The 13,445-nt window shown below is 37.2% G+C and overlaps 1 pseudogene; it reads left to right on the forward strand.

Moving 5' to 3' along the window:
* The first annotated feature begins 7,884 nt into the window (after positions 1-7,884).
* On the forward strand, positions 7,885-12,787 carry LOC107558178 (plexin domain-containing protein 2-like; annotated as a pseudogene).
* The last annotated feature ends 658 nt before the right edge of the window (positions 12,788-13,445 follow it).

Below are 13,445 nucleotides of genomic sequence, written 5' to 3' on the forward strand. Positions count from 1 at the left end.
TACAGTGTTGACCCTTGTTATTCATAACCTCTGCAATTCGCTCTGGCATGCTGGATATTAGCTTCTGGGCCAAATCCTGACTGATGGGGTCATGGCGATCCATCTTGCCTTATTAGTTCTCGGAGTAGATCACAATTTGTGGGCTTCTGCTCATCTACTCGCCTTCTGAGGACTGACCACAGGTTCTCGATGGGATTGTAATCCAGGGAGTTGCCTGGCCACGTGATCCAAAATTTCAGTGTAATGATCCTCGAGCCACTTCTTTATCACTCTTGCTTTGTGACATGGTGCTCCATCGTGCTGGGAAATGCACGGATCATCACCAAATTGCTCATGGATCATTGGAAGAAGTCGCTCTTGCGGGAAGTTTTGATACCATTCTTTATTCATGGCAGTGTTTTTGGGCAGAATTATTAGAGCACCCACTCCCTTGGTTGAAAAGCAACCCCACACATGGATGGTCTCAGGATGCTTCACTGTAGGCACATCACAGGACTCAAGGTAGCGTTCACCTTTTCTTCTCAGACCAATCGATTTTCCAGATGTCCCAAATAGTCGAAAGTTAGCTTCATCAGAGAAAATAACTTTGCATCAGTCTTCTGCTGTCCAATCCTTGTACTTCCTGCAGAATTTCAGTCTGTCCTTGACGTTTTTCTTGGAGGAGAGTGGCTTCTTTTCTGCCCTTCTTGACACCAGGCCCTTGTCCAAAAGTCTTGGCCTCACTGTGTGTGCAGATGCTCTCACATCAACCTGCAGCCATTCCTGAGCAAGCTCTGCACTGCTGCGGACACGATTCTGTAGCTGACTCCTCAGGAGACGACGGTCCTGGCGCTTGCTGGACACTCTGGGACATCCTGAAGACATCTTCACTGCAGTCCAACCTCTCTCCTTGAAGTTCTTGATGATCCAGTAAATGGTTCTTTCAGGTGCAATATTTGTAGCAATTTCCTTGCATGTGAGGCCATTTTGATAGAAAATGGTTACCTCCAAAGAAACATGTGCAGCCATGCACGTGTTTCTTTGGAGGTAACCATTGCTAACAAGAACACAATGATTGGAAGCGCTTCTTCCCTCCTTTTATAGCAATCAGTCTGCTCTTACAATCTAATTAGTATGATAGTGATTTGACCTGACTAGTACTCATTCACACGTGCTGCTGATATGATTAGTCAATTAATGTTAGCTGGTCATGTTGTGTCAGGATCAAAAAACTGTGAATTTCTTTTTTCTTTTTTTTTTTGTGAAAAGTTCGTTTTTTTGGCCAATGAAGGTTTTAGCAATTATTTAAAATACATCTGATCACTCTACACCATAATCTAGAAACAATGTAAATGAACACAACAGCTTAAGCAGAAAACTTTGCAAAACAAAATTTGTCACTGCCAAAACTTTTGGCCATGACTGTAGTATAAATTGAAAATCTGGACAACAGTGAAGGGCCGACTACTCACCTGTCTGTTGAGAGAATTGGGCTCGTAAACAATGCATTTGTGCTTATATAAATCCAGATTTATTTTATAGTGGTGTTTTGTTTGTGAATTAATCAGAAAATGATGACAGAAAATACTCTTTGTGGAGTCTTTTTGCATATTTGTAAGTGCACAAATTTGAATAAAGAATAAGACATTTTTTTCATGTAAATGATACATTGAGTCACCTACTGGCAATAGTGCAACAGAGAACAGATCACTGACAAATAAATTCTTAAATCTAAACAAGTCTTTTTAGTAAATGATTCAAAAGATTGGATATCCTGCAATGATTTGTGAAATTTGCATTTAAAACAAACATGTTTTATCGCCTTGCAGTAACACTAAATAAGTGATTGATATAGTCATAAAATCAGACCCTTTATTAAAATATAAATCACAAGTGGTCACACTTTCATTTAATACACAAGAAAATACTAGATGTGAACATTGACTGTGATGCTCTTATATTTGTAGGTTATTACCTTTATATGGACAATTCTGTGGGGACCTGGAGAGACACTGCCATGATGCTGAGTGAGATATTCACACCTGACAGTGCTTCACAGCTTCACATTCTGGTATCATATGTATGGACAGAATTTTGGGACACTCAGGTTATACACCACACTCATCGGCCTTATACAGGACAGTGACGAGTCTGCTTACAGACAGGAGGTCGAGTAGCTGGCTGTCTGGTGCAGTCTCAACAACCTGGAGCTCAACACGCTCAAAACTGTGGAGATGATAGTGGACTTCAGGAGGAACACCCCTGCTCTCCCTCCACTCACCATCATGAACAGTTCTGTGACTGCAGTGGAGTCATTCAGGGTCCTGGGCACCACTATCTCTCAGGACCTAAAGTGGGACACTCACATTGACTCCATTGTGAAAAAGGCCCAGCAGAGGTTGTACTTCCTTCGCCAGCTGAGGAAGTTCAACCTGCCACAGGAGCTGCTGAAACAGTTCTACTCCGCCATCATTGAATCTGTCCTCTGCACTTCTATAACTGTCTGGTTCAGCTCAGCTACCAAATCTGACCTCAGAAGACTACAGAGGGTAGTCCGCACTGCTGAGCGAATCATTGTTACAACCCTCCCTTCTCTCCAAGAACTGTACTTATCCAGAGTGAGCAAAAGGGCTGTCAAGATCACTCTGGACCCCTCACATCCAGCACACTCCCTCTTTGAACTGTTGCCATCTGGTCGACGCTACAGAGCACTGAGCACCAGACCAGACACAGGAACAGTTTCTTCCCTCAGGCAATCCATCTCATGAACACTTGACAATAACTGTGGAACACACACTATTTATTCACTCATACACTTATTTATCTCACACTCATACTCCGTCTACACCTCAAATGTGCACATAATATACCTGTACATACAAAACTGTCTATTGTAATATACCTGCACATACAATTGTCAATTTATATATTTTTATTCCTTATTTACTTGTTCTATTTTTTTAAATATTTTTTTTATTTTAATTTTTTATTATCTGTGTTTTTTGTTCTGATCCTGTCATTCTGTTACACTGTGGAAGCTTCTGTCACGTAAACAAATTCCTCGTATGTGTAAACATACCTGGCAATAAAGCTCATTCTGATTCTGATTCGGAGTGGGAGTGACACTCTTTGTGATATTTACTGTTGGCACTGTCCTTTTTGTGCTGAATAAAACAAGAAAAAAGGTATGTACTACTCATTACATGGACAATTTAACAAGATAAAAATGAAAAGAGTCTTTGAAATGTCTTGTTTATTTACAGAAAATATATATACGTGAAAATGACGTGCAATTTGAGTGTGGGTATTTTTTCTATACTATACTAAATACTATACATGCATATAGCATTGTAAGAATTTGGCTTTCCACTACTATTTTTGCCAAGGTTTAACATCTACAGGAGAGAACAGCAACTACAGGAATATTTCACATTCAGCAGATGGAAATGACGCATCTTTCACATAAGATGAGGAATCGCAAACTCAGACAGAAACAAATCTTTATAAATCTTATGTCACCTACTGTATATCTTTATTATACTGAGAAACAATTGCAGTCCCCCATCCATTTGGATTAACTGTAGCCATATGGCCTTTAAATGCCTGACTGACTGAATCATGGCCAGGATCATGCCTTTTTGGCGATATGGGGGTGCTCAATGTCTGATTTCACATAGAACTAGCGGTTTTCTTCCAATAAGTTAATTTGCAGCCTATTGTGATCATGCTGTAGGCTAAATAAAAATGTGAAAAGAAAGAAGCTTTAAATAAATATTTTTAACGTGTCTGAATAAACCCAACCACGTCTGTGACCGATTTAAGTTTCACTCCATGAACCGTGACCGACAGAGGAGCATCTCGGCGGCAGGGATTTAAATCTTTAACATTGTCTAGAATAAGATTTCTTAATTTTAATTTATTTATTGATCACTCAGGGTTATCTAATTTAACTATTTGTGGCTTGTGTTTTGAATATATGTTCCCCTGCACTTTAGGCATTTTGCACACATTTGTCCTGCACCTTGTGACTTATTTAATTTTTTATTTATTAAAAAGGTGTATTCTGTTCTAATTTAATTCTGTAAATTAGTTTTTGATTGTTTTTGGGTGCATCGGTTTCACTGTACTTAGAGCATGATCGCACAGGCATTTTAGACGATTTAATTTGATTTGCCGACATATGAAATGCAAATTCTGTCAGGACCACTATCGTCAAAATGATAGATACTTAGCATAAAGTTTGGTTTGGCGGAATGTTTCTGTTCTGGGCAAAAACCTCCCTGCCAATCCATGCAGCCTGTCATGAATGAGCAGGGAGAGCAGCAATAATAACCCCCCTAGGGTTAACAGAACAGAACAAGGCAGATATCATTAATGTACTTAATTATATTTAAGTGTAACACTTTATTCAAGATAAAGGAGTCTGATTAGCAAGGAATATCAGCAAGCCAAGTCCTGACTGTGGCGAAAGGAGGAGCTGGGGATGGAGGAGGGTAATTTGCTCCTGAGCAAGCTGAAAAGCTGCAGAATAATACTGAATAGAGCTTATATAGGAATGCCGCGATAGGTGTCATATTCCTATAGGTAGATGTGATCAGCTGAGAATCAGCTGATGCAAGCTTGACTCACGTGACCTGCCAGAACTAACGCTAATGCTTTATTTCTGTCTGCAGTGCGACCTTTCGCAGTTGTTTATTTGTTATTTTTTAGGTTTATTGATCCAAAATGTTTTTATACATTTTCTTCTATATCTTTGTGATGTTCTGTACATTGTGGCTTTAAAATGTTATGAGGAATCGTTTTACGAATGTTTATCCACATTGCCTTTCATTTCAACTTAAAAAAGATAAAATGCTATTGTCAGTTTCGTCGATCACCTGACAGGCAGTTTTGGTGGCTTTATTAGAAAGTTGTTTCTGTGGGCTGTGTGTGAGAAAGAAAATAAAAGTTGTCTTACCCACTTGTTGACTACCTGGTGTCAACTATCAGTCAACTATAGGCATTAGGCAAGACCTGACTATTCTGATTCAAATATGTAAATCCTTATCCTTACTTTTTTATTTATTTACACTTTTACCTACAACTTAGCAGTGTTGCCAATTTAGCTACTTTGTAGCTAGATTTAGCGACTTCCCCACCCATTTTGAGACTTTTTTCAAAAGTTTAGGGACAAATATAGCAACTTCTTGGGCAAACCTTATCTAAATTCTCATCTTGCCCACTGATCTACGTTCATCTTTATATAGATCAGTGAATTTGCCATTGTGATGTCATCTAGGGACATTTAGCTACCAGTTTTAGCTACTTTCAATTGAAAGCAGCTGGCAACACTGCAACTTAGTAACAAGCCAGAGAGGCCTACTAATGTGCTAATATTTTATTTGGAGTGTTGGGAATTCACTTTATAAGGCTGAAAATATTATCAGTAAACACTAATGTTATATTTAAAACTCTTCAGTTTTATATGACACCACTTCATATAACTGCACTCAAAATTGAGTTTAGGCAAATTACAAGAACTTTCTCATGTACTGGAAATGGATTTTGACCTTTAACCTTTTTGAATTCACCTTTAGACTTCCTTATTTCCTTTTTTCAAAAATTAAATCTCAGCAAACAGAGGCTCGGTTGGAATACATTGGATTTAAACCACTTTATTAAACCCCTGAATCTTGAGCTGACCTAACATCGTTCAGGAGAGGGCTGTCTGACATTTCCAAACCAAAGGGCCAGAGAATCTTCTCAGCTCTATGAGTCATGTCACACTCCCCTAATCCACTCATTTCTCACAGGAACCAGTTTCCTAACGGTAAGCCAGCACTCCCTCCCTCTTACTGCCTTTCAAACAAGCACACACACTCTCACATAACCACATTCAGCCATACGAGTAGGCCAACAAGCAAGGACCAAATCACGTTTAAGTGCTCAGATGAATCAAAATGAAAGGTGAAAGTTTGAGAATATCTGTAATGTCTGTTAAACGACTTTAAGCTTTGCTAAACCACTGTTTAATATGGCTCTGTTTATGCTGTCACAAAGTCTGCTGTAATGTTCAGAAGACATGGTTGACTCCAGAGTGAAATGCTCAATGTGGTTAAATACTGTATATTTAGAAGTGTTTTTACAAAGAAAAAAGCATCGCATTTTAGATTTCTGTGCTTCCTGTGTGCACATTCACTTTGTGAAAAAATTTGTAATGTTGCCTTCAAGTACATTTAGGAGTACACTAGTATAAAGATGACAAACATTATCTAAATGTCTGATGACAAACATTAACTAAACTATATTTCAAAATGACAACTTTTTTGATCCACTTCAAATGTTGACTACTGTAGTTTCATCTGAAATATAGTTACTTTATTACTATATTGCCACTTTCATCTAGTGGTGGAAAATATTGTTATTTTTATTCAGCTTCAACAACAGAACAAATAAAGTACCGTTACAGGACTATAAATACGTGAAATAAACAAGCATATGTAAAATACAAAAATAAAAATTCACATTTTTATTGTAAACTCTCATGAACTCATGCACGTCACTGGACAGTCTCACATGGGTGTGTTTGGAGCTGAACGTGCCGCATTAAGCGCATCAGTCGCGTGCAGTTCAACAACTTATCTGGCTTCTTCATTTAAATGTACAAAGACGACACATTAAATGTAGTTGGTTATGGCACTGCCAGCAAGTCCACATATTTTCTTAGGAATTTTTGCACTTACTCAGATTACATTTACCTTACAGGAATTGCCATCCAGTGGTAAGTTTTTTTGTTTTTTGCATGTTTTCATTCAGTCTTCTAAATACGCAATACGAGTTACCTATAGTTATTTAATTCATCATTTCTAAATTTAAAAATTAAATCTCACTACCCGCAAACTGAGGTAAAGTAATAACTCCTAATACTGTAAAATGGTCACGTTAAACTTTCACTTAAAACTTTATTATTCTATGGCTTTTAATACTGCTTTGGCCTCTGATTTTATTGTTGAATGTGTAACTCTATTCATATATAGACCACCTATATATTTTTAGCAGTACAAAAATATATAAATGTAAAAGCATTTCAATATAGAACATATGCGTTTAAACAATTGACTGTATGAACTGGATTTTTTAAACATATTTTTAAGATCCAGGCAAAAATAGTGTTTGTCATTGACCCATAAATCATCTAAGAGGCATTGGCATCCATTATTATTGATTAGAACAGAAAGATTACTGCTTGGCTTTGTCATGAAGAAGCAGTGTAACTGTAATGAATATTAATCAAGTAGCTACCCATGCAGAAGATTTTTTTGGCCCATATATGCTCACTGAACCCTGCGGTCTCTGTCAGCATGTTGAAAATAAATATGATAGACCTGAGGGCATATCACGTAGTTACAATGCCAGACAGGAAAAGAACAGCCTATTGTGCTTGAGGTGCAGGATCTCAAGCTTTTATGGAAGGATATTCTAACATTAATATCAGATTACTCTGGAGATATTGGTACAGAATAGAAGTAACGTTGGCAGAATTCAAATGAGAAGGACACAGGAAAGAAGTGAGCAAACAGAAACTCTGTGTTACCCCAGTCAAAACACTGTCCTGCCCTCACACTCCCCCATCCAGCACTATGAGGAATTCTGAGCATGTTTCACCCTCTCCTGTGAAAGAAGTACTTTGGACACACGCTTGTCACTGCAGGATGTGAAGAACTGTGTGTATTTGCATTAAAGGTCATTTTTATCCACTGACAGCTGCTAAAAATCATTGTCAATGTTACATTCTTCAGTTCTCAAATGAGCTGAATATGTGTATTGTATTTTATGTGAAATTCATTTCAATCAGCAATTCACATGCATGTAGGTTATCAATGATTGCTGTTTGTATAGCAGCACAGACAATGCAGCATATAATAATGTTTGATTAAACTTCATTCAACAGGGGTCTCCTGCTTTACCTTTGAAAGGCACTCCAAGCAAGAGAGTGCTCAAGCTCTAAACCTCAAGCTCTACAATAGAAGATGGAAAAGATGGATGCTCTCATCCGATCCCGTGGACGAGATCAGTCAGAACCAGGATCTGGAGCGCAGCAGATTGGATTCAGAGCACTTTCCAGAAGTTGTGACAAATGAGAGTCGTGACAACTTATCCATTAAGGTGAACATCCAGGAATGTATTGTCTATATATACCTCCACATGTTTTCATCTGAAATAATGTGCATATTTGTTCATTAGAGAGATATGGATTATATCTACTACACATCCAAATTCTATGGGCCCACAGATAGTCCAGACAAGGATTTGTGGGTAAATATTGAGCAAATGGACATGGGAAGAGTTTATGGAATTCTCTCCAACACACATCGCCAAACTTTGGTACGATCATACAATCACCTACAAAGTGTTCTAAAAAGTAATTATTTTGTAATGCATTTTTAAAATTTTTTTTACTCATTTTGTACATAATTTATCTTATCTTATAGAGAGTGAATCTGTCCTTTGATTTCCCTTTCTACGGACATTCATTAAGGGAAATACATGTAGCTACAGGGGGTGAGAGATATATTTTAACTTTTTAAGCATTATTTGGAATAGAAATCTTTTGTAGCATTATACATTTCTTTAATGTCACTTTTGATCAATGTATGCATCCTTGCTGAATAGAAGTGTATATTTTATATCTATTAAATTTCTATTCAGGTTTCATCTACACAGGAGATGTTATCCACAAAATGCTGACTGCTACTCAATACATCGCTCCTCTCATGGCTAATTTTGACCTCAGCATCTCACAGAATTCCACAGTCATTTACTGTGATAATGGTAAAATGATTTATTTGTATTGTCGTGTTATGTTTGAATGGCTGTATTATTAATCTACTTTCTGTTAGGCACAGCTCTTGTTGTGCAGTGGGACCGTGTGTATCTCCAGGATGTGTCTCATGTCGGCAGTTTTACCTTCCAGGCAGCTTTATACAAGGATGGCAGAATCACCTTTGCATATAAAGAGGTAGTTTTTTTTGTTTTTAGATACTTCTTGGTTTTACAGCTGCCATCACCATATTGATGTAGATGAAGCAAGGTCTGACTGTAGACTCTCACCTGCTTTTAGGTTCCCATTGACATTAGCAAGATCAAATCAGTGAATCATCCCGTGAAAGTTGGGCTCTCTGATGCATTTGTGGTTCTTCATAAGATTGAACAGCTTCCCAGTTAAGTAACTCTTCTTGAATAGGAAAATAATACTTCTCTTTTTTTTTATAAATTCTGCCTTCACCAGTGTTATTGTAGTATTATTTATATACTATTATTTATTACAATTTTGAATTAGCTTTTACTTTAATATTTTCAGTTTCCATTTTAATTTAGTTTTATTCATTTTGTGTGCTTGTCTTTTTTTTCTTTCATTTTTTTATATTTAGCATTAATTGATTTTTGTTTGTTTTAGCTTTAGTAATTATAGTACTTAAACTTTTATTTTATTTCAGTTAGTTGCATAACAACATGTCTAAATTTCATTTTAGTTTAAATTAAGTTTTTCCATATAATTTTGTTTCAGCTTCATTTAAAATAATGAAAACAATTTGAGTAATTTTAGTTTTAATGATCAATACTGATACCAGCCCTCCATTCTGTTGTTGTTTTTTTCATGACAGATGTAAGAAGGAGAACAATATATGAATATCATCGGGTAGAGCTCTTAAAATCCAAGATCTCAAACGTCACTGCTGTTGAGATGCTTCCTCTACCAAGTGAGTCCAAACTGCTGACAGAACAGGATTCAGCTCAGATGGAATAGGTTTCATTTATGGAAAATAGCGCTGCATAGAACTCTAATTAATATATTTTCCTAGTATAAGACCAATGTAACTTTGTGTTTAAAAGCTTCTGTGACTCTTGTTTTCCATGGTTGGACTTGAGTGTATTTAATCACATATTGTGAGAAGTAGTACCCACATCTTTCACACATCTCTGTTAAAATGTTGCTCCTCCTGTTGTCAGCCTGCCTTCAGTTCTCCAGCTGTGAGACGTGTGTTACGGCTCAGATCGGCTTCAACTGTAGCTGGTGCAGTCGCCTACAGCGGTATACACTTGGTTCACTTGTGTTTTTGATGCGAATAGTCAGATAGATTAAGTGCAGTGTGTTTCAACTTTAAGTCTAGTGATAAAGCAGGACTCAACAGCTGCAGATATTGTTTCTCCTGCAGATGTTCCAGTGGTTTTGATCAGTATCGTCAGGACTGGGTTGACAGTGGGTGCTTAATTGAGGTGAATAGATACAGCATATCCTCCAATTTCATCTTCTTGAGTCACTGCTCTGTTCCTCATTTTTACTAACTTAATGTAGTTGTATTTGAAGATAAAGAACCAGAGCTGTGACAGAAAGCAGCCTGTCATTAGAAGTAGCACTCCAGCGGTGCAGACAGGAGTGACGGCAGTGTCTATAACTACAACAACATCACCCACATCAGCCTCCTCAGTCACCACCAAACTCACCAGCACACCCTTATTCATAAGAAATCGTTCTACCAGCATCCTCACTGACGGTGTGTATCAGTCTTATTACAGTATGTCCTGCAGCTCATTGAGAGGATATTTTTTCATTACGTCTTGCTCCCAAATGAGACCAATTATAAGAGCCCTACAAACTGAGATAAAATCGACACCTGCACAGCTTTTTTCCCTTAGGCCATAACCTTTTTCAGCAGGACACTTAATCTATAATCCAAAATTGACCTTTCATCTGCAGAATAAACTTCCAGTTTTTGTATCCGTTGCACTGTTTAACATTGAAAACATTTGGTTTCTGTGCTGCATGTTACTTTGAATTGAAAATTCTGTCAAATTCTGTCATCATTTACTACTCTACCTTCATGTCGTTCCAAATTTGACTTTCTTTCATCTGTGGAACATACAGTGGTGTGAAAAAGTGTTGGCCCCCTTCCTGATTTCTTATTTTTTTGCATGTTTGTCACACTTCAATGTTTCAGATCATCAAACAAATTTAAATATTAGTAAAAGATAACAAGTGAACACAACACAATGATATCCAATGTATACAGAAAAAAAACTCTCAAAATACCTTCGATGATACCTTTCTAAAATATCTGACCTTCTAAAATACTTTTTATGTTCCACAGAGGAAAGAAAGAATACAGGTTTGGAATGACATGAGGGAGAGTAAAATATGACAAAAGTTTGGGTGATCTCATTACGTCTTTGCCCTAGCAACCACACAAATACCGTAGCAATCATGTAGAAAAGCCCAGAACCCCCTGACATTGTGGCATTTGGGCAAGTACAATTCACATTTCTTCCGGAAAATTTAAAAATCTGGTTTTAATTGTTCTTTACAAGCAAATGTAAATATCCTCTTTTGTTCTCTTGCAGACTCTCAGATGGACATTATGGAGAAGCAAACAGAGGAGCAGATGCAGACTGGTCTGCTCATTGGCATCCTCATCACCATTGTCCTCATGGTGTTTGCTGTGTTGGCCACTATATACATGTACTATCATCCCACCTCCAGCGCCAGTCTCTTTTTCATAGAGGTCAGCTTTACACAACTAAAGCATATTCAACTAATGGAAGTTTAAAAGTTTTTTTTAGCACATTAATATACACTATACTATTCAAAAGATTTTTTTTTCAATCTTAATTACTTTTATTCAGCAAGGATGTATTAAATTGATCAAATGTGACAGTAAAGTTACAAAAAAAATTTATTTTAGTGTTGGGCGATATGCTCAATTTTCATACACGATATTAATTTATGTAATTATTTACTTAGTTTCATTGCGGGAAAGTGAACCAACTCCAGTGTAAGGCTAAAAGCAGCCTAATGTTTTTAATATGACTGAATTTGTATTTAACATGATAACAAATTAATAGAAACATCGTAAGTTACTAATTATAATGCTTACATTTCCTCAGTTATTCAAAAAGCAGCTACAAAAAATGAGCAAAGAACATTACATTACCAAAGAACATCCATCACAAGCTCAGTCTAGCGTGTTATGCACTTTAAAAACACTCCCGTTAAAATCAGTGAATATACACTGTATGCTGAATAAATCTCTTATACTTACATCACACATAGATCTGCACTTTGCTGTTTATGATGAGAGAATTCGCGAGTCAGAATTCAGTTAGCACGCGCTGAACAACGGAACTCCGCTGTTTCAGTGATGACTCATCTGAATGCCTCTGATTGGCCATTGCATTCATAAGCTCAGCATAATCGTGTGTGATTGGTTAAAACGTGCAATACTGTAAAAACACGGAAAAAGAAATATAATGCAACCAATAAGCCCTAATATTAATTAGATAGTATTACTAGCCTGATAATAATAATAATAGTCTTGCTATCGTCAAAGGCATCATCCACAGGCGATATCTCTGACTATCATCGATACTATCGTCTATCGGCACAACCCTAATGTATTTCAAATAAATGGTGTTCTTTTTAACCTTTTATTTCAAAAGTTTCAAATTGTTCAAGACGACATGTTTCTTGAGTACCAAATCAGCATATTAGAATGATTTCTTTTGTAGGTGCTCTGAAAAAGTTGTAATTTTATTCTTGATATCTAGAGACGACCAACACACTGGCCTGCCATGAAATTCCGTCGGGGCTCAGGACACCAGTCATATGCAGAGGTAGAGGCCATGGGACAAGATAAAGAAGGATTCATAGTGATGGAACCCCGAGACAGTTTTCTTGTGCGAGACAGGAGAGAGCTTGTTTCTGACGGACCAGAGGGAAGGATTTATTGTGGCTGACCAAAGAGAACATTTCCTTATCATGGAATGCCTCTAACCTGAATTCAGTGGTTTATGAATTAGTTCCTCTGTTTTTGAGAGGAAGCTGCACTGGATGCTGGGATGAATGTGGTATTTGTTTGACCTTATAACAACGAGTACTACAAATGTGAGTGATCTATTGCACACACCAAAGTGCAATGTAGACAATGTGGACACATAAATGTTTTTTCCAACCCAGTGATGCCAGTGAAATTGCAGCACTCGCGGAAAACCTTCACATCTGAGCTGTTATTTCATTTCTCTCTAGAGCCCCCTTTAAACCAGGGTCTGATAATGTTCCTGGGAGTCCCCTTGTTGTTGTCTCTCTTCTAACCACATGGGTCATTAAAGCCTGTGTAATGCAGACACCTCACAGAACTTCCTGTGTAAAACAGGGAAGCCTAAAGGATATATTTTTGCAATAAAATCAATACCTTTATACTCTTGTGTAAGTGATCGCAACAAATCCAAATTCATGTGAATAAGGTTAAAGTACAGATATAGAAGAATCTTAACTTTGATAACAGTTCTTTGAAATTTTCTTGATTCAAATATTTTGCAACGTATCAGAGAAACACTGAGATACAATTGTTGATTGAGTTGATCTAACACACACTACACACATGCTGTATATATACAGTGGGGGAAAAAAAAGTATTTAGTCAGCCACCAAT

The sequence above is a fragment of the Sinocyclocheilus grahami genome, unplaced genomic scaffold, assembly GCF_001515645.1.
Source record: "Sinocyclocheilus grahami isolate Dianchi unplaced genomic scaffold, SAMN03320097.WGS_v1.1 scaffold21.1, whole genome shotgun sequence".
Classification (NCBI taxonomy): domain Eukaryota; kingdom Metazoa; phylum Chordata; class Actinopteri; order Cypriniformes; family Cyprinidae; genus Sinocyclocheilus; species Sinocyclocheilus grahami.